Source organism: Mastomys coucha, unplaced genomic scaffold (assembly GCF_008632895.1).
Source record: "Mastomys coucha isolate ucsf_1 unplaced genomic scaffold, UCSF_Mcou_1 pScaffold8, whole genome shotgun sequence".
Classification (NCBI taxonomy): domain Eukaryota; kingdom Metazoa; phylum Chordata; class Mammalia; order Rodentia; family Muridae; genus Mastomys; species Mastomys coucha.
In genome coordinates, this window is record NW_022196914.1 from 76,746,834 (window position 1) to 76,770,348 (window position 23,515).

General features: G+C 37.7%; 1 pseudogene; it reads right to left on the minus strand.

Annotated features, from left to right (window-relative positions):
* Positions 1 to 14,303: 14,303 nt before the first annotated feature.
* On the minus strand, positions 14,304 to 22,743 carry LOC116083324 (annotated as a pseudogene).
* Positions 22,744 to 23,515: the final 772 nt, after the last annotated feature.

Here is a 23,515-nt window from a genome sequence, read left to right on the forward strand (position 1 = left end):
GGGGGGCGGCTCCGGGAGAGGACTCCTTTAGAAAACAACATCACTTAATCAAATGGACTGAGTTATTAACAGGCTCCAGAAGGGTGAACGGTGCCCTTCCATCTGAGCAGAACTAGGAATCAGTTCAAACCAGGAATTTTTGTCTTCGAATCCTTCCAAGGCTACATACAAAGCCGTGGGGGGTCCGCTTTTGTAAAGATCGCCTACCTATGTTCTAGACAGAAATTGAGCCTGGCCTCCTTACAGGGAAGAGAAAGTCCCTAAATGAAGATTGGATCCCCAGCACCACCAGGTCTTTCTTGAATACTCCTGACATCCCGGGACTCCTTTTAGCTTTAATTGGCAAGTTGCCAACCAAGTGACCCCCCCCCCCATTACCAATGTTAATTCTTGCTAGAATAAAGGAGAAAGGAGAGTCCTGCATCTGCCAGTGGAGTATAACCCTTGAGATGGCTACAAGAGGGGTGGGGGGAGTGGGGGGGGAGGGGAGGATTAACTTGCTTGGTCTCTGGCTGGTGAGTCTAGAGATGCTGACCAAAGTGAACTTCATTGTGCTAGATGAGATATGAGGGGAAATGTCTAAATGGGGCATGAAGATGTCCCTGCTTCCCGTAGGGACTGTCAACTGGGAGACCCTCCACAATCCTAGGCCTGGGAAAAAGTAAGAAAAGAAGTATAACCCCTGGCAATGTGAGCTCACAGATGCTGCCCTCTGGGTAGGCTGAACATCCAGGCTTAGGTTGGCTACAGACACACCCATCCTCCATTACCTAACTTTCCCCAACATGAGCACATGTGTAGAAAGAAATGATCTGAGACAGACTGTCACATTCACCTTTCCCACTATCGCTGGGGTCTCTGCTTTTCCTGAGGGTTCACTTCCAAGAAAACCATCAGGCTATATCTTGGTAGCAGCTTTTGGAAACCATATACAGTACATTAATAGCAATGGAACGTTTACATGAATATATGAATCTTAAAAATTTCACTCCAATGTTTGTGTTCCCAAAATATTAGTTGCATCTTTCTCAGATTTGTCTTATTCAATTTATTAAGCAAACATTTTTTTTTTTTTATCTAGGAAAGGAGAACTGTATGCACCCCCATGCTCAGATATTAGGATGCATGGGTGTTGTGGGTGTGGTCTGATTATCCAGACAGCTGACTCCTCTGCCAAAAGGCAATTCTTATCTTGTCATTTTCCAGTCTTCTCTTAACATATCTGATACAGCTCTATTGTATAAAATTCAGTCCAGAAAACAAACAAACAAAAACCCAACAAAAAGCAATTTTAATTAAGAAGATTCAAAAGATGTCTATTGAAGCTTTATGGGTCTCTATAGGGTGTATCCACCTCACAATCTACTATGTAAAGATATCAAAAGCATGCAGCATTTCCTTTAAGTGTAATTATGAAGTAATTATATGCTAATGATAGTGCCATTTTACTTCAGAAGATAGTTCCATAAAGGAAAAAAATTCAAGTGCTCTTTCTAATATGCAAAACCTTCTTCTTCCAAGAAACTAATTGGCAGGCTTAAAAATTATATTCAAAGATGCTTTAATGGAGAAAATAGAACACTCTTCAAAACTTTATTAACCCAGGTCCAATCAAACAGTGTGATCTAAAACTAGATGTTAGAAGTCAATACTACAAGGAAATACTCTTCTATTTTATACACACTTGTTTATACAGAAAAATACACATTATAAAATTGTGTACTAAATGTATATGTTACTACTTATTATTTGAAAATCTTTAATTATATCAGCTATAGCTAAAACATGAAAAAAATCCTAAATGATGCCTGCGAGCTAAGTATAAATTAACTTTTGAGATATGATATCACATGATCATTTTTCAAATGTGTTATAATAAAAATTAATGCTAGATTTTATAACTTCACAATTTATAAGAAATTGACATAAAATAATAGCAAGCATTGTGAATAGATTTGATTACTATAATACCTAGTAGATATGTACCCATTATTAAAATATAGTGATAATAGAAAGTTTTCTATGTGTAACAATTTGTTTAAATCATTATTATCCGAGGGTTCAGTCTAGCTAGAAGAGTACTGCACTGGGCAGTGATAGCCTATGACTTTAATCCCAGCACTAAGGAGACAGAGGTAGGTGGATCTCTGAGTTCAAGGCCAGCCTTGTCAATAAAAGCCAGGACTGGGCTACAGAGCAAGTTCTAGGACAGTTAGTGCTACACAGAGCAACAACCACTGTCTCAACAAACAAGAATCTTGAAAATGTGTGATGCATATTCTCACTTGATTGAGGCTAAGTTGATATTTTGCTGTATATTAAGAATCCCCTGCCTTTCCCTAGAGATTATGATAATCCCCAAAGAACCCTATGACCTGAACTATATCAACTTTGGAAGTTATATGATTATTCATAAGTAGTTTATAGGACTGCTAGCATTCAAACAAACATCAGGACTTACTTCAGAATGTGCTATTTTGTGGTTTTGGCCTGGTCTGGTCAAGGGACTTATTACTGCACAGTCTTCTACTTAGGTGTTATAGAGTTCATTGGTGATCGTGACAAACACCACATGTAATATCACTGGTTTTGAATTTTTACACAGTATATGCAAAAGTAGAACTCAGATCTCAACACCTTGTTTCTTGCATTTCTTGAAGTGTGATTAACTATCCAAGTTACTCAAGCCATGCATGGAAGCTCTGTGTGTGTGTGACTTTGGCTTTACTTCAGTAGTGCAAATGTATTCCATTGGAAGCTGCTGTCTGTGAGGAAGGGACATGAGCATCTTTTAAACATGGAAGAAGACAACTGGATGAAAAAAATTCAAACTTTTAAATATAGTGCTGGGGGAAGTATTGAGTTTTGATGAAGTTATCAGCCACTAAAAGAAAGGATAAGAGGAGATCTATGGTTAAGATGAGAGAAGTGTTTTCTTTCGTGGAGAGAAAAAGAAAGATTATTGTGGGAAAGAACCATCAGGTACATGTCAAAAGGAACAAAGAAAGGGATGGGCCTTGTTGACCTGGCTTCTCCTGGCACAGTATGTCCTTAAGAGGGAAACTCAGATCTGGGACAGATTATAGATGGAGGTTGAAGGAAAAAAAAAAAACCAGAATTTATAATCATTTCATTTGATGCTTAAAACTTTAAAAACTGAAGTTAAGGATTCCTTTTGTAGAAAGTAGATTATTTGGGGGGAAAATTTACATACTTTTATTGTAGATGGAAATGTGTTACACTTGCATCTTTATGAAAGACAGATTCACTGTTGGTATGAGCTGCCATCACAGAGAAAATGTAAACAAGAAGTACTAAAAATACCATGATGTGGAGTTTTATGATATTTTTTATGTACCTAAATTGAGCTAGCAATAGGATTCAGAACTCAGGAAGAGAAAAGACCAGATGTGAAAAGGAATTTGGAAAAAAAAATGACTTCAAAGTTTCCCAGAGTTTTTATTAGCCTTTGCCCTTTTTGCAGATTGGATTAAAGCACAAAGTGTAATTCAAATATTTGGCACTGCTTCTTTAAACCACAACAAAAGGGGAAAGGTGTTGTGAAAACACTGCTCAGAATCCAAATTATGCAAAGCAACTTGAAGAGCTGCCAGCAGCCATGTTATCTTAGCAGTTCTGATCCGGCTTCATGAGACTAGTTACACTGCTCTGAGAAGAACAGACTTGCAAACCAGGAAGGAGGAACAGCCTATACACCTGTAACTTGGGGAACAATTGGGGTATCTGGCGTCTTAGAAGGGTGGGATATAGTTGTTCTTGTAGGATGTGTTCTGCACATAATAGGGCCAGAACACCTGCACATATGCAGAAATAAACTAGTCATAAAAGCCTGGCAGGAGGCAATGATGCTCCATAAAAGGTCACACCCATCCTGAATTTGGCAAGATTTGATCAGTGTCTGTTATGGAGAAGAAATATGAGACTAACAGCACCAGTGGCTGGTGACAGAAGACAATTGACTGGTGATTAATCATAGTGAAAGATCAAGCAAAAAAAGATAACAGTTCCCCCAAGCCTGAATTCTTTATTCACAGTATTCACAGGTTTCAAAAATACCTTTAAAGCACATCTAGGCTAGCCAAGGTCGAGTCATTAAAAAAAACAAAAAAATGTAGAGGTTGAGAATATCTAATGATGGACAGAGAACATATAAGGATCTTTTAAATACTAAAACAGGGTAATAATTCGCATTTCAACAGTGCAAATACTCCTGAATGACACGAAGCAATCAAAATTGGATTCTCTGCCGTGTTCATGACATGCACTTTGGACTAATACCAGTTTCTGAATATTATTGGTTGCTATTAGCCTATGGCTCTCTGGGGCTGTTCTTCTAATGTATTCTCTGCTATGCTTCTAGGTTTAACATTTTGCCTCATTTCATAAGCTCTCCTCATAGAGATAATGTCTGTAAGCAAACACTGGATACATGGCCATCTTTGGAGGACTCAATAGGCAGACTCTAAAATGTGTCGTTTAGAGTTCTTTCTGCAAGACCACCCAAACTGAAAGAGTAACTCCTCCTCCAGTGTCTGTCCAGTCACCTCAGTTACCTCTAGGGATGGCTTACCTTTAGGACAGTCAGGGAGAGTCAGTGGTTTTCAAGGGTTTTATTGGCAGTTTTTTAATCCAATGTGAAAGCTATGTGTAGGTGATTTCTTTTTTCAGTTCCTTTACTATTTGTACAATTCTGAATGTTTCAAAAATCAGTGTGCCAATTAAAAGAAAAGGAAGAGGGCCATTGAGATGGCTTAGTATATATGTGGACTTGATGCGAAGCCTCCTTCTTCTCCTTCTCCTCCTCCTTCTCTTCCTCCTCTTACTCTTCCTAAAATTCCTTAATTCTGCATTTCCTAAAATGCAGAATTAAGTATGACATACTTGGATAAAGAAGGTGGAGCAAGATGAAGAGTGGTGGAAATAGCAAGGGCCTTTTCTTTATACTCTGATCAGAGGCACATAACTGGAATAAATTTAATAAAATTCTGTTTGCTATAAATACTCTTCATCAGATTTTTTTCCTCCTATCAGAAAGCTTTATTTAAGAAAATAATTGAAAGACTAATTCAAGGATAGTCCCTACCCTCACCTTTATTGTTCACTGTGTATTCACTAAATACCCATATTCTCCAGCCACCCTCTTCTTTGCTAATAGAGTTCTGTTTGCCTACCAATTATGGTACTAACCTTAAATGTCTAAGTCTCTCTAGAATTAGGAGGGGCTCACAAGATAGCTCCTAGTTCTTTTTAATTTATTATTGTTAGTACCTACTATTTTTTATAACTTCTTTTATTTCTTGGGATTATAATGTTATATCATTTGCCCTTTCCCTTTCATCCTTCTGAATTCTTCCCTCCTATATACTCCAACTTGCTATCTTTCAAATCTAAGGCCTCATTTTTCATCCTTTCTTGTTACATGAACCTATGTATATGTACATACATATAAATTCCTTAATACAACCTACTCAGTTTTTATAATGTTATTTTTTTGTCATTTTGTTTTGTTTTTTTGTTTGTTTTTGAGACAAAGTCTCTCATAGCTGTCATGGAATTCACTCTGTAGACCCGGCTGTCCTTCCCCTGACAGAGATCTCTGCCTGACTCTACCTCATGAGTGCTAAGATAGCAGGTGAGCTCCTCCATACCTTGCTAGGCTGCTAACTTCTTGGAGGCAAGTCTGTAGTATTTTGTCATCTCTTAAAGGATTTCTTCTGAAGTCAGATAGCCCAGAATAATCCTTTGTCTATGAACTCAAAATCCAACTGATTTTGAAACTTTTCAATGCTTGTCTCCCCCCCCCCCAATTGATTGTAAAGTGAAAATAAAAAGTGAAATCCCTCCCTTAAATATCCCAGAATCTTGTCTGTCACAATGAGTAGATACTTTAAGGTACTCTGGTCATGTTAGTCCTTTCTCTGTGCCTATACACACAAACTCCAATATGTATATTTTATGTATGTATATGTAATAAAGTAGGTAATTATATATTTATGGACATGCATGTATATCTATGTATTCATTTTAAATTGAATAATAAAATCCATAGCATTCTGGTAAAGCTGTTAGTTCCTTTCCACCCAAGTCCACTAAGCACCTACTTAAAGTGGGACAACATCAACTGGAGCATTGTAGTGTGTCTTGGTTGCAGAGTGTTAGAAAAAAATCAGAAAAATTGTGATTTCTTTGGGTTATTTACCAAAAAGTTCCGAGAAATATAGATTTTTTTTTTATCTTGGGGTAGATGCTGTCAAGAATTTGGCATAATTTTAGGGATGAGTCACTTTGTCTCTTTCTAAACGAAGGAATGAGCACAAGGAAAATAAATCTGTAAATGGAAAGGAAGCAGTCACGTCCTGAATGCTGGGACAGAGAGAGGGGAGAGAGAGAGAGAGAGAGAGAGAGAGAGAGAGAGAGAGAGAGAGAGAGAGAGAGAGAGAGAGAGAGATACCTGGTGTTTCTGTGGTCTGTACAATGCCCTTGTTTCTGTCTGTTGCTTAGACAAAATTATGAAGTGGTCTTGTTTTTTGTGTTACAGGCAGAATTATCTTGTCTTGTTCTGTTTTGTTCAACAAGAGATTACTGGTCTCTTTGTGAGAGCCTGGCTAGCTCCTCTGATAGTACAGAGGCCCAGCTGGAAGAGTTGGTGCAGTTCCCATGTCAGCGGCTGCTTCTTTCTTTCTTCTGGATGACCCCTGTATTGAAAGAAAAGGAAAGATGCAACTGAAATTATACAGTACATTGTACTGTGAACAGAGTTATAAGCTGTCCTTTAAAAACATAATTATCTATGCAAGGAATAATGTAGTTTATAATTTCAGATTTTTTTTTCGAGACAGGATTTCTCTGAATAGCCCTGGCTGTCCTGAAACTCACTCTGTAGACCAGGCTAGCCTCAAATTCAGAAATCCGCCTGCCTCTGCCTCCCAAATGCTAGGATTAGAGGCATGTGCCACTACTGCCTGGCATAACTTCAGATATTTATTAGTCACATTTGAGTGCTAAGAAATGTCTTATGTTGGTGAGGCACCTACATTGATACATATGTATGTGAGTATATGTTCAGGTACATATATAGGTCATAGCACAACATAGGTCACATGTTTAATGTATATGAGTTTATATGCACATATGCATCTATATATGCATATGCAGATATAAAATAAGTTCTAAGTATACGTTTAAAACATAGATTTTAAAAGATGTCATCCTTAACTAATACATCCTGAATCAATACTAAGTTAGAACTCTTAAGATTTATCATGGTTGGTCTTTGTTTCAAAATTGTGTAAAAAACAGCTAGCTGCTGCTGCTAATATCAACATTTTTCTAAAAATATGTTCAGTATGTCGTATCCTTCTAAATATTTATCTTCCAAAATAATCTCAATAAGCTATATTTTGAAAATCTTATTGGGTGGGCAAATAAATAATACTTCCAACTGAAACAACATGAACAAAGGCTTAACTCTTCCTTAGGACTTACAGAGATTCTCTTCCTAACTAGGGCAGTGAGCATTCTTGGTTCAAAGTCAATCTAGTTTGTAACCCTTTTTCCCACTTTAAATTTGGGGAAAGCAATTCAATCAGGCAGCGTTTGTTCTCCTCTACAAAGTACAGGATCTTTCCAAACCCATCCTGAGGTGCCTATGGAAGAATAGGCACTTCTCAACATTTCTATTCTTTCCCTAGTGCTACAAGTCTTGTTGACAGTGTAATTACAGGGTTATCTGAAAGGCCAGGTGACTTGCTAGCCAGAATTAAGTAGGAGAGTTGTAATTTCTCCTTATTTAATTGAAAAGTCTGGAAATGAAAGCTATTTCCTCCTGTTGAATCTCACGATTCCAAGAAGGCACTCTTCTGTGGTTTTTGTTTGTTGTTTGTTTGTTTGTTTGTTTGCTTGGTTTGATTTGTTTTGTTTTGTTTTATCATTTTATGTGGCACAAAGGTGTAATGTAGGCAAAATATTGCCCCTTCTTTTTATCACTCTGGGATGATGCTGCAGATTCTAGAGTATAGGATATGCATTTTATTTTGGGGCCTTGCTTGAGGTAAGTCATCACCACTTAGCAGCCAAAAGGGGATCGAGTCACTGTATGAATTCCTGATCCTTGTTACTGGCAGATGTCCCACCTACTCATCTTAGAGCCTATAATCTGAAGTGTTGCTTCATATCCCAGTTACCCAGTGAACCAAAGGAAAAGAGAGTGGGTGAATTTTAAAAAGGGATGTAGAAAAAACAAGTTGCTTTGGAGCACTCTCTACTTCTTGCTTACTCTCTGAATGCGGGGCACTGTGGTCCAGCTGTAGGCAAACCCCACTCGTACATCCCAACTAGTCCTGAATTCTATGAGAACTTGAGTTTGGGTCCTTGTGCTAAATGAACTTAACTATTTAATGTATGATAGTGGCATAAGCTCTCTCATCTCCAGTTCATTCATTTTGTCTGGTCCCCACTGCTATTGACCAACAAGGTTCAGTCATTTTTCTCAAATGATGCCTTTGGTGGGGTAAGACAGCATGTTATCAGCTAAGTTGCTTTTTTTCATTTCAGTTAGGAAAACAACTTCAATAGAAGCAATCATTTAGGTGTCTGATTCGGGTTTCATAAATCGAAGAAAGTCAATTTCTAGAAAGTCAATGTATACTTAGTTAGACACCATGGTTGAGACATAAATAAATCCAAGTTTCCTTTTGCATCACGTATTTCTACCACAGAAAACATGTATTCGACATACCCATGGATTTAACCAACCAGAGACAGAAAATATTTGAAAAATAATAGTGTGTATTTTCCGTAATTAATCTCAGTTGTCAACTTGATGGGTTAATAGACACCCCAGGTGTCAGTGAAACATACTTTTGAGTCTTACAGACTATCTTTTTAGGAGTTTAACTAAAGAACTTACTGTGAAATGAGTCTCACCATCCTTAGGCCCCTGGACAGAATAAAAAGTGAAGAAGGAGAAAGCCAACGAGCACTGCTATCCTCCTCTCGGCTCTCATGTAAATAGAGTGGTCTAAGTGTTACTTCTAGTGCTATGATCTCTACATTATAATAGACTGCATTTCTCTGAACTGTGAGCTAAAATACATTTTCACTAAGTTACCTTTTGGTCAGACATTTGGCCACATAACAAGACTTACAAACAAAAAATGGATACCAAGATTGAAGCCATTGCTGTTGACTACCTGACCAAGTAGTTTAAGGCTTCTCGATTGGTTTACAAAATGGAATGTGGGCCTGTAGGCTAGAGAAGCCTATGGTATTTTGAATGAGGATGATTTCCATAGACTCACGTTTGAATGCTTGTTCTTTAGTTGGTAGAACAGTTTGAAAGGATTAGGAAGTCTGGCCTTGTTGGAGGAGATGTGTCATCAGAGGTGGGGTGGACGATTGAGATTTCAAAAGTCGACACAAGGCCAAAGGCCAATTCTCTCTCTCTCTCTCTCTCTCTCTCTCTCTCTCTCTCTCTCTCTCTCTCTCTCTCTCTCCTCTCTCTTCTTCTCTCTCTCTCTATATATACTCTCTCCCTCTCTATATGTATATGTATGTGTATATACATATACATATATATCTGCCTCTCTCTGTCTCTGTCTCTCTCTTTCTCTCCCTCTTCCTCCTTCTATCCCTCCCCCTCTCTGTCTCTCACATTCTCTTTTACTATCCTTGTATTTCTCCCTTCCCCCCTCCTGCTTGTGATTCAGATCAATGCTCTCAGCTATTGCTTTAGCACCAAAGCTATCTTACTGTCACCATGCTCACCACTAAGATGATGATTACCTCTGAAACTGTAAGCAATGTTCAAAATAAACTATAATTTGCCTTGGGTATGGTGTGTCTTCACATTGATAGAACACTGACTAGGACAAAGGCTTATAGACAGGAGCCTAGCATGGCTGAGAGGCCCAACTAGCAGCTGACTGAGACAGACAAAGATACTTATACCCAACCATTGGATTGAAGTCAGGGACCCCTATGGTTGAATTAGTGAAAGGACTGAAGAAACTGAAAGGGAGAGTGACCACATAGGAGGATGAGCAGTATCAACTAACCCAGAACCCTGGCAACTCCCAGACACTGAGCCACCAACCAGGCTGCATATACCAACTGGTCCAAGACCCCTGACACATATACAACAGAGGATTGCCTGGTCTGGCCTCAGTGGGAGAAGGTAGCACCTAATCCTCAAGAGACTCGAGGCCCCAGGGAGTGGTAAAGCCTGGTGGTAGTGGAGAGCATCCTCTTGGAAGCAGGGGTAGGAGGAATGGAATGAAGAAAGGTGAGAGGGGGAGCTAGGAGGGAAGCAGTGACTGGATTGTAAATAATAGTAATAATAATAATAATAATAATAATAATAATAATAATAATAATAATAATGTTTAATACCAGCATTTATGATGCAGAAACAGATAGATCTCTCTGAATCTAGGGCCAACTTGGTTTACCTATCAAGTTCCAGGCCACCAAGGGTTATATAGTGAGACCCTGTCTCAAAACAAAATTATTCTGTCTATTCTGGAGGGAGTGCAGATGCAGAAGACTGAGACTACAAGTGTAGACAGTGAAGTCCCTGCTTAAAAGCTTCAATGTGAAATGAGTAATTTATTGAAATCAGCCTAGAGGCCATTCTTGTTACATCCTGGCAAAGACTACAGTCGAATCTGTCCTGAGAATTTGAATAACGGTAAGTTAAAAACAAAACAAAACAAAAAGAACAATAGACTGAATTGCTTGGCATTATCTATAGGGTGCTGTTTTTGCAGACATATGTGCAAGATTATAAGTGAGGGGTTATAGAGGCTTGCAACATTTTTTCAGAAAACCAGCTGACCATGCAGTTTGCAACCTAATCATATTCCCTACATGGAACTGTTGCTTGGACTGTAAAGGAAGCTGTGGAAACCAGGCCTAATACTCCAGAATACTACAGGTGTCAGAAACACAGAGTACATTCTAAGGAGGGCTTCAGGCATCAATTGCAGCTAGCCCAAGAGAGAAACCACATGTGTCTCAAAGAACTTGAGCTGGAGGTACATGATCATCCAAGGCCATGGGTGCCTCAATAATATCACCAGATTCTGGTCATGGATTTGTGTGCAGAATTTGAAGTTAGCCCTGCTGGGGTTCTGCCTTGTTTTGATATGACCTTTCCTTGCTGTGACTCAGGCATCCCTTTTGGCAAGAGACTGTTCACAGTATATTGGAAACCTGAAACATTTTTAAAAATTCACAGAGCTCAGAGTTAAAAGATTATCTAAGTGTTAGTAGAAGACTCTGAATTTAGACTATTGAACAGTGTTGAGGCTATGGGACTTGTGAAGTCAAAATGAATGCTTGTTTTTGTTATGAGATGTCCCTAAGTCAACTGGGACTAGAGGTGGAATATCATGGTTTAACGTCATGCTGTTGTGTTTGGATATCATGTAGTTATGTGGTGGGTTTGTGATGGCTAATTTTATCTATCAACTGGAATATATTAATAAATATCTAGATCAGTAATGAGGTATGCTTTTGTGAGGTTTAATGGAGGAGGGAAGACCCACCATAGATGTAGGCAGCATCTTGTTGACCAAGGTCCTGGATTGAATGGAAAGTTAAAAGACAGAAAGCCAGTTAATACTGGAATTCTTCTTTCTGTACGTCCTGGTCAGTGGTTTAGAACAAGCCACTCATGTCCTCATGGACCCCTGCTGTGATGGGCGTCATTCCTCTAAATGAAGAGCCAAAAATAAAACCTTTAATTCCTAAGCTGCTTTTTGTTGGTCACAGTGACAAGATAAGTGACTTAATATAGCATAGAACTTACATTGTGTTATTTATTATATGTAATCTGGAGATACCTTAAAGCGTGTCAGAGGATGTCCATACATTATATATGCAAATGCTTGATGTTAAAAAGAAAGTGTTTGATATAAAAGTGATTTATAAATACAAAGCAGATTGGTCTGTAGGACGAGAAGAAACACCACCATTATTATCATTTATGGTTATTATTATTTTACTATTGTCATGATTAATGATAAAGTCAGTAATGGCATTAAGAAGGATAAAATATATGTTAGCTAGATATGGTAGTACACTCCTTTAATTCTAGTGCTTGGGAATCAGAAGAAAGCCTATCTCTGTGAATTCTACAGGAGCCTAGACTTGGATTACAATAGCTTCTTTGCTCTGTCATCAGAGTCCTATCTAGGACGATTAAATGTGTCTTTAATTCTCCTCAGGAAAAGTGATATATCAGATAATGAGAAAAACTTAAGACAAAATGCACTAAGTGGTTCATTTCTAGTTAATCACCTCCGGATGATTTATTCACTGTAGACATACACAGAATCACTATTTGCTTAAGGCTGCTAGGAAAATAATACTATTATGTATTATTATGTATATAATATAATAATACTATATTAGTTATATTATATATAACATATATAACATGCTATAGCACTAATACGAACAAACACATGTACATGCATTTTGTAAATGCTACCTGTTATACTGGCTAGTTTTACTTCAACTTAAAACAGTTGGATTCATTTTGGAAAAGAAAACCTCAACTAAGAAAACACAAGCCCTAGACTGGCCCTTGGTGTGTTTCCTTCATTGATATTTGATGTGGGAGAGCCCCACTCACTTTGGGCAGTGCCATCTCTTGGCTGGTGGTACTGGGCATTATAAGAGAGCTGACTAAAGAATCCATGTAGAACAAGTCAGTTAGCAGCATTCCTTCATGTTTTCTGCATCGGTTTTTGCCTTCAGGTTCCTGCTTCAAGTTTCTGTCCTGACTTCCCTGGGTGATGGACTACAAGATGTAAGAGAAAACAAACCCTTTCCTCTCCAAGTTTCTTTTGGCTGTGTCATTTTATGCCAGCAATAGAAACCCTAACTAAGGATTACAATGTAATATAATGTTGCAGTGTAACCATACATATTCGATACAAGTTACACTACATTTAAACATTAAGTTAAATAGGAGTTACATTTCTTGTCAAACAATTATACATACTAATTAAAGACCAGTGTTTAGTTCCTCAGATATCTATAATTATTTACAATTATGTAAAAATGTTTAGCTCACCTTGAAAATGGAAGAATTCACACAAACATGTTCACTTAAAGCATATTATAATTCACTATAAGCACCAGAAAGCCTAATGAAGGCATCGCAAGTTAATTCATCCAAATGCCAAGCACAGATATTATGAACATGAATCTGGCATCTTCTTAACATGTCTGTAGAAGTGGGAATTTATCTTGAAGCTAAAAGCAAGAGTTAAAATTATAACATGAATGTGCATATTTAATTGGTTTTATATTTTTCTACAATGCATTGATCTGAGGCACTTTTATTTTACAGTATTTAGAGAGTGAAGTCTGTTCTTTGTTTCAGTGAGAATGCAGAAAGGACATTATTGTATCTCTGAATGTGAAGCTGTGTCATTTCCAGGAGTGCTAATGTGCACTGGGTCATTCTCAGGCCTCTTTTCTCTGATATGACATTAATGAATGACATGGAAGAGAGAACAGAGCTAAGAGTTGAGGTGGGAAAAATGGCAATGAAAAACCAACTTTAATTCTTGTAAGAAATCACAAGCATACTTGGTGGGGGACCTGTAGCTTTATGTCAGCATGTTTTATCACTCACTCTAAGAGTGAAAATTAATCTGTAGGATCTGCTATTTGTGAAATAAGAGACATATTTGTGATTTGTATCAAACAATACTTTTGCAAATTTGAGGGGACTTGTGAGGAGATTAGAGAGTTGTGGAACTTTTTTTTTTTACTTAATTTATTTTATTCAATGAGCTATGAATGAGTGCAATGTTAAGTATATAACAGAACTGTCTTTTCATTTGTAATGCTGTCCCAGTTCTTATTTGGGAATATTTAAATTAAACTAATTATCTATCTATCTATCTATCTATCTATCTATCTATCTATCTATCTATTGTTCTAGTTTTGAAAGAGCTAAAAGTCAAATGGCTTTCATTGTGGATATTTATTTTCTAGATAGTTGACCAAACACTTAATCAATCCAGATATTTTACTTTGCATCTATCTTTTCTAAAAGCATCTGTATAAATAACTTTTTATTTTTCAAATATTTGTTCATTTGTTTTTATGTATATGAGTGATCTATCTTCACACACACTCACTGATGACTGTGAGCCACCATGTGGATGCTGGAAATTGAACTCACAACCTCTGGAAGAGCAGCCAGTTATCTTAACACCTCAGCCATCTCTCCAGAGTTCTACCCTACCCAATTTTTAACAAAGTCAATTCACTTTATTTTTCTTGTATAACAACCCTTGTGCAGTAGCTACAGCTGGAGGCTGGGTTTTCTGATCAGAGACTCTGGTGTACATTTTCCCAAGATGGTCAGTGAATTTCTGGTAAGATTTAGTGAACACAGTCTCCTGGCAGAGGTCAGAGGTCAGAGAGTTGTAGGTGTTGAAGATGATGGCATCAGAGGTGGCTTTGGCAAAGTTGGTCAGGGTGCTAGTACGGCCCTAGTCGATGTATAGCACTCATCAACACTGGCTACCACCAGCAGCTACATGGGTGCCAGTGCCTGCAGGAACAGGGATGAGACACAGAGCCACAGCAGCCTGTCATATTGAAGGGAGCAGTACGGGGCGTGCCAATCTTGTTCCTCCAGTAGTCTCTCCTCAAAAGGACAATGGAAAGCTTGGCCAAGATCATGACTTCTTGAATATCAGTGGCTACCTCCTGGGAGCATACAAGACCATTGTAGTTCCCAATAGCAACCAAAGCCTTGAGCCTGGTTTGCTGACCAGCCAGAGTTGGCTTCTTCACTGGCAAGATCTTTAGAGCCTCGTCCTTTAGAGATATGACAGGGAAAAAGTCAATAATCTTAGATTCCTTGGTGGGAAGGAGAACATGTAGGTCTCCTGCAGGGACTTGATCTTCTTGTCCTTGGTCAGGTGGCCCAGCTTGATGTCTGGGATCCATTTCCTGTCTTTGGCTTTACCTCTAGGACCACTGCAGCCTAGACTGTAGCCAACAGCCCCTAAGCCCACATCAACTGAGTCTTGAATGCTAAAGCCATTGACGCTTTGATATCTGGGACTCCTGGTCCTTCTGGTGCCCTTCCACCATTCAGTGTTCTCCCAAAGAAGAAAACATTTCTTTCTTTCTTTCTTCTTTACTTTCTTTTCTTTCTCACCAATTCTGTGATGCTGGAGATTGATCCAAATACCTCTCTATAGTAGAATGGTGCTGTACCACTGAGCTACACATCCCTAGACTATGTGTCATAATTTGACTGATCATATGCAAAATAAATATGCCCCCGATGGGCACATGCATTTTAAAGACAATTTTATTTGCCACTCACCTACTCATGTAATGATCGATACTATCACACTGGCTTTTTGCAGTAACTCTAAAACTTCTTGAAGTGTCTACTCTTTTTGTCTTGGCTAATTAGAACAGGTGACAAATCAATTCCTCTGCAATTTGGAATTATTTCTGTAGCATTTTGCACTTTATAAACACCTTTTTGTGTGTAAATATGATCAACCACTGTTATATATCTTTTGTTGTTTGAAAAATGAGGAAGATCTTTTTTCTTTTCTATTGTAAGAGCAGCTACATTATCACTCAATTTAAAAAGATGAAATTAAACTTGACTTACTGATAGACAATTGATATGGTTTTGAATGATCTTATGTTTAGTTCATTTTAGAGTGCCTCAAAATACTGTTAAGGCTCAAGTATCTGAGTCCTAAATAAATAATTATAAAAAGATACTCTGCGGGGCTGGAGAGATGACTTAGAGGTTAAGAGCTGCTCCGGCTGCTCTTCTGGAGGACCTGGGTTCAATTCCCAGTATCCACATGGTAGCTCACAACTGTCTGTGACTCCTGAACTAGAGGACCCATCACCCTTACACAGATGTACATCCAGTCAAAACACCAATGCATATAAAGTAAACATAAATAAATTATTTTTAAAAAAGATACTCTGTGTTGAACCACATAGTACACTGACAGCACACAAATGCCAGAGTTATATGGCTTAGCAGGAGAATTGTTGTAGGGGACTAATTATGGAAGGGTGGTCAGGAACAGACAGGATTAGCCAAACACTTGGGACTAGGAGTAGTGAGGAGTTGGTATTTGCGGTCTAGGGTCCTGAAGTTTCTGGAAGAATTGTTGTAAAGCTGTAAAGCATCAACAGGACTGCAGGCTATAGTGATCTGAGAGGCTTGCAGGGGTAAATGATCTGTCCTCTATTCTCTGCATGCCCATTGTCTGATAGTGCCTTCATAACACCACATCTAGAAACAAAGTTTTGCTTCCTATGGTGTAGACCAAGTCAGAGAAGGGACAGAGGAAAACAATATGAAGAATGGAATGCGTATTTCTGCTATAATTATAGACTTACTGGTTTAAAACTATATTAATTCACCATCCCACAAATGTGCAGATTAAAAAGTATAAACTGAAGAAAAAAAAAACCCAAAAGCATGGAGTACCTTCTGGAAGCTCAAGATGGTGAACTCATTGATTTGTCTTTTCCAAACCCCAGTGCAGGGTCGTTACCTGCTGACCCTGGCCACAGACACAGGACTGAAAACTGTGCTTCAGTCATCACCTGCCTGGTTCCCACTGTGGCCTTCCTGCTCCCTCCTGTTAGGACCTTTGTGATTACATGTGTCCCACCTGGATAATCCCAGATAATCTCTTCATTTTAACATGCTTCATTTAATCCTACATACTGCAACGTTTGGTAGCACATTCACAGGCTCCACAGATTAGCTTGTAGATACCTCTCAGGGAACCACATTTCTCTCTACACAGAGCAGAAGGCTCTATCACTCTGAAAGATGTTACTATCTGACAGAGATTAAAGCTAGAGGGTGCTTTACACATTGTACAGTGAAAAAGAGCAGCTTTTAATCTCACTCTCTCTTTCTCTCTCCCTTCTGTCCATCTGTCTATTTTTCTTTCTTTTTTCCTGTCTTTCTGCTTTCTGTCTGTCCACCTCCCTCCTCCCCTCCCTCTCTCTCTTCTTTTCTTCCTTCCTTTCTTCCTTCCTTCCTTTCTTTCTTACTTTTTTTTGGAGACTATCTTACTACAAAATAAAGGCTGACTTTGAACTCATGAATACTCCGGGGTCATCTTCCCAAGAGCTGAAAATTATAGGTGGGTATCACCATGATTGATAAGAATTGATTTTTGAAAATTGCTTTCTTTTCATTGAATGCAAAAAAGTTTTAAACTGGTATTCTGGTTAATTTTTATATATTTTAAACTGTTATTATATACATAAATTATATAGTTATATATAACCAAACTAAAACCATTTTTATTTATTTATATTTTCTTTATTTTTATTGAGACTATTTGACTCGATAACAGTGATTTATAGAGATATAAAGATAGATATGTGTCTTTATATTTTTAATATCTTCTAAATTCTCAACTTCTTGAGTTATATTCTTTTTAACTTCACAGCAAAAAGCCTATGACATTTTCTGTAAGCAAGCTCACTTAGAAAAGACAGTTTCTAAAATTTTGTTGTGTTATTTTGATTTTCCTACTGATTTTCAGGTATAATTTCAAAACAAGAAAGTTCATGTTACTCATATTTTAAAAGTAACAAAAGAGAAATGTAAGATTAGGTTATTTGCCTTAAGTAGTAAAAGTGATAAGTGAGTATGTCAGATATCACTTTCTTGTTTGCTGCTCCAAATCCTTTTTCCTTGGGGTTGTGGCTGGTTTCTACCAATGGGGCATAGCAAAAGGATTCTAAAGGGATAGAAGAAAGAAATGGAGCTATTTATTTTTCTTGCCCAAGGACCATCCTCACTCTTTTCCTATCTTTGTTCAATACCAAATGCTTTTTAAAGAATTATCATTATTATTATTATTATTATTATTATTATTATTATTATTATTACTATTTTACAGTCTAGTCATTATTCCCCTCCTGTTCTGCCCTCTGACAGTTCTTTATCCCATTCCTTTCTTGTCTTGCTTCATTTCTCTGGATCTGTAGTCCTGGGTGCTGGCTTCCCTCTACTCTCATTTGATTGTGGTAACAATTGCTCAAATCCTGTAAGCAGAAATGCTGTTTCTTCTTTAAAATTTATTTTCTCTAATCCCTGAATGCTCTTTCTCTTTTTCCCATTTAAAGTTATAGATCACTAAATAATTGTTGTTGTGGAGGGCAGATTGCTGTGTGAGAGGAACATAATTAGCTCCAGGCAGTGAGGGTTACATAATGAGACCCTGTAAACAAATAAGCAAACGATATCAAAAACAGAAAAAAAAAAAATAGGACATCAGATCTCCTGGATGTGGCATTCTTGGCACTTGAGAGCCGTCCAGTGAGGGTGACAAGAACTGAACCAGGTTCTTAGGAAGAGGAGCAAGTGCTTTTAACCACAGCACAGACCCACCCTTCTAGCACTACCTGTACCCTCCCTTGCTTTAATCTCCCAACTCAGAAAGTGACTTTTTCATTTAATTATTTACAGTTAACTGCTCCAAGTGTGCCACTCTCCTTACTTTTGGGAAGCTAGCTACAATATGATTGTAAAGATATTTAACAATAGAGCCTGGTTTTTCACTGTATTGTCTTTAGTAAAAATATAATCTTCAAGCAAATAAATTTACAATTTGAAATAAATTAGTTGCCTGTCATCAATGACATTATGTTTGCATTAAGTTACTGATCACTGAATTAAGTAAACATTATAATTTCAAATATGTACATAGTATACTATAGGTTTTGTATAATGGGTGCATTCTGTAATAAACTTTAATTGTTAAACTAATATTTTGCCTGGTTATTACTCTGCTATTAGTGAGCTTTATTCATAGCATTTACATGGTCCTGTCAGGCTTTGATGTCATGCTCTGCAGTGAGTTTGAATTTGATTCACTAACACAGGAAAAATGATGTTGTTCAGAGAAGTGAAGTCTTACATACCACAATATACAATATACTTTTCTTCTTTTCTGGATTTCTTTTCACCATTTCCAAAGTGTTGCTGATGCCTGTTTCCTTGACAACAAGGTGATGTGAGAACTGAAATGAAAGAGTGCACGTGAGTTGTATACACAAAGCTATTGTAGGTTTGTAAAGGAAATATCAGAGCAGCCTTATGTCCTTTTGTGCACATAGATGTTAATGCTAATGTAGGAACATCACACTGAAGGTGGTTTCCATGGTGCCAAGTGGGTAAGTGGGTAGGTACACGTGGCACTCAGTACTGGCCTGTTATAATTTTATCTCTGTATCTTACTACCGTTCACTTCTTTTCATTCAGTTATTCTTTTAAAAATTAAAATCAATAGTGTGTGTGTGTGTGTGTGTGTGTGTGTGTGTGTGTGTGCACATACATGACATGGCATACAGGCTGGAAGGCAACTTTTAGAAGTTTATTCTTTTCTTCCACTGTGGATTCTGGGGATCAGACTCAGGCAGTCAAGTTTCTGTGGCATGCATCTATTCAGCCACATCTCTCCAACCCGTGTCATAGCTATTCTGTGTCACACACACTCACCATCTAGTGTACAGTATGCAAGCTAAGCAAGCATATTTGGGATATACAGTTAAGCACAGCATAATAGTCTTTAGTGGTCTTTGATTGGGGCAAGAGTACATATTTTAAAATGTATTATGGCACCAGGAATTACGATGCATAACTATCATCCCAGGACCCAGGTATCTGAGACTGAAGTATAACATATTAGAGGCTAGCCTAGAGTACTTATTGAGGCCCTGTCCCAAACAAAAATGGATTATGAGGGTATAGTGTTCAGTTAGCCCTTAAATCTGAGGCAGTCACTAGAGACCATGTGTGTTAGATGATCTGTAAGCCTGTGAATAGCAGCGCTTGTTAAGGGCTTGTGGCCAAAACCTAATGACATAACTCCCGCTCAAAAAGATGTGTCTGTTATCCACATCATATAACAATGTTTTTTTTCCCAAAGTAGAAAGTATCAAATGAGTAAGTGGCCATTTGATTTTGTAAAGAAATAGAACCTTATCAGTTGCTCAGCTTTCGTCCCTGTGGCCAGGAGGTTGGAATTCAGCAGCAGGAGTAATTTTTTCTCTTCTTTTCTTTTCTTTCCTTTTCTTTTTTGTCTTTTCTTTTCTTATTAGATATTTTATTTATTACGTTTCAAATGACATCCCCTTTCCTGGTTTCCCCTCCAAAAAATGTTCCCTCCCCTCTCCCCCTGCTGACCAACCCACCCTCTCCTGCTTACTGGCCCTGCCATTCCCCTACACTGGAGCATAGAGCCTTCACAGGACCAAGGAACTCTCCTCCCATTGATGACTGACTAGGCCATCCTCTGCTATACATATATTGCTGGAGCCATGAGTTCCACCATGTGTACTCTTTGGTTGGTGGTTTAGTCCCTGGGAGCTCTGAGGGTACTAGTTAGTTCATATTGTTGTTCATCCTAAGGGGCTGCAAACTCTTCAGGTCCTTGAGTCCTTTCTCTAGCTCCTTTACTGGGGACCCTGTGGTCAGTCCAATGGATGACCATCAGCCTCTACTTCTGTATTAGTCAGGTACTGTCAGAGTCTCTCAGGAGACAGCTATATCAGGCTCCTCTCAGCCAGCACTTGCTGGCACCCACAATAGTAAATATTGTCTGGGTTTGGTGATTGAATATGGGAAGGATTCTCAGGTGCAGCAGTCTCTGGATTGACTCAATCTCTGTGAGTTAGAACCCACATTGACTATCCTATTAGCCACTACCCCTGTCATTCTGACTCCACAGTTTGTGCTCTCTTGTCCCAATGTTATGGTGGTTGGTAACCAATGTTGACTATTAAGCTGGAAAAAATATTCTATCCATCAGATGTCTGTTGTCTATCCCATGGTGGTAACTGTCTACAACAATACTTGCAGAACAGAACTGGGCCTAGGAAGAAAATTGGCTAGTGTCATAATAAGGCCTCAGTGGAGATCATGTATGACATTTTCAAGAAATTATTTTAAAAAGAGCAAAACAACAACAAAAATTAAAAAATATACTCTACTAATGTGAGTGAAACATTCCTGAAAAAGGAGAATGACTTGGAATTCAGCTCAGTGGTAGAGAGACCTCCTGTTACAGGTAAGGATGTGTGAGTCTGACCTCCAGCATGCCCAGAACAGGAACAACAAAAAAAGTTTATTTATAAAACATCTTAGTCTGACTGATATAGGAAGAGAAATACAATGAGAATTGAGAGTCAGAATAAATATCAAAAGTATACCCTATCACTTCCAACAAATATTTAGGTCTAATATAGTTTTACATTTTGTAAATATCTGTATTTTAAAAGACTGCCCACATGTCATTATGCAAAACTCTTTTGGAAGATCAAGTGTCTTGTAACTCCATTGTTTGCCTAAAAGTGAGAAATTTGGGATATTTTAAACTCTCCCAAAGGAAGATTTACTGAAGTTTCTGTTCAAATAACTAATGGTTGTCTGGGAGTTTGGAAAACAGCTTTTGATTAAAATTTTTCATTTGCTCAAGATTGGCCAAGGTTTATACTTATAATCAACATTAGCCCCTTAGGAATGATGTTTTTCTGTGTTTTGCCATTAATTACATATCTTATGTACATGTAAACTTTAACAGCAATAGATATGAATACATATGCATTTGAGATGTTCTTAGGTTTATCCTATAAATTAATTTAGATACCATTACTCATCATTTAGCCTTTCTTTGTCTGTTTTGTTCTTGTTTTTTTTTTTTAAAGTGGGCATTACTTAGTTTAGAAAATATTTGTGTTGTAAGGAAATGAATCTCTAAACTTAAATATTGTTTGGTTGACATTACTTAGCTTTATGTGAAGTGATACTGCATTTTCTCACCCTTAAGAGGCTGATGTAATACTTTCCAATTTGCTGTGTGCTTCTCTTTCATTGTAAAAGTTATGGTTTCACAGAGAGTTATTGCAGAAGGCATGTTAATTATTTATACACATATATTATTTTATTTCCTCTACTTTTAAAAACCTCTGCACATGGGTCTCTTTAAAAAACCCTTAGTTTGATAGTTGGCAACTAGTCAACACTAAACCTACTTCCTGCAAAACGACATTATTTTGCATGTCCTTGGAGACTGGATAATTAATGTGTAATGCTTTCCTTAAAACTGTAATTAAGTTTAAATTAAAATTCTTTGGGTTTTTAACAGAGAAGGAAGTATTTTGGTGCCCCTTTCACTTAAATGTAATATTTGCCAGCCTGTCTGGACCAAACCACCTCCGTTTATAGATTCTTACATTGTTGTTTTAATGTTGGCATTTGGTCTGGGAACTGTAAGAAAACTGTGTTCTTCTTACCTTTCATTACTGCTCTTTCACTTCAGTTTTTGGTATCGATGCTATCAAACAAACCAGCCACCTGTTGTCTTTCACTATTTGTCACTATCATTATCACGGCTAGAAAGGTACTGCTTCATCTTTCCTAGAAGCTTCAGTTATAAGCACCATGAAGTAAGAAGCAGCTCCAGGAGACGTTCATGTCTGCTGAGGGCTTACGCTCATGTGCAGATACTGCTCTTCAGCTGCCCAGTCTTCCTCTGTGAAGTCCTGCCTCGTGGTCGCAAGGATTTCTACAAGTTCACCCATGCGCTCATACATTGAAGGATCATAGGTACTCCCGTCTTCCTCCTCTGTAAAGTCCTGCCTCGTGGTCGCAAGGATTTCTACAAGTTCACCCATGTGCTCATACATTGAAGGATCATAGGTACTCCCTTCTTTGTTTCCATCTTAAGAATACTCTGCACCTCCACTGTTGAATGCTATTGTCATGTTCTGAACACAAAATATTTTAATTAATTTCCATAGTTAATGGAACTTATTGTCATTTTTTTTCAATGTTCTCTTTTGGGAATTGTGAGTTATAATTCATGCACTATTATTCTTACCCACGGACTTATTTCTGACATCAGAATGTGCTTTGTTTTAATCATAGCCAATCAATAGATCTTTCTTTATACAATTTGGACACTGATGAGTGGTTTATAATCATGATTTAAAAATAATCTTCTGTATATCATGTAGAGTAAGTCTTTAGTTTTAAAATTGAAAAACAAACCTGAAAATGGACATATTTTTAGCACACCTGAGTATATATTTTGAGTATCAAATTAAATTAAATTTGTCATTTTATTTCATTTAAACAGGCTCTAAGATGTATGAAATTATAAACCCATGAATTTGGTCTCAAATTTTCTGAGTATAACTGAAAATGTTAGCTATACCTAAATATAAAAATTCTATTACTGTTGTTAAAGAAAAGGTTTTACCATTATGTGTAAAGGAATTTAAATTCAGCAATGTGGCTGCTCTGATCACATCCAAAGATGTTGTAAAGCAGGCATGCCCTTAGTACACACCCTTAATCTCTCTGGCTGAAACCCCTTAGTAAACACCTTTGGTTCCAAACAATGGCATCTCACTGAGGGACAGATGAAGTGATAATCAGAGAAAG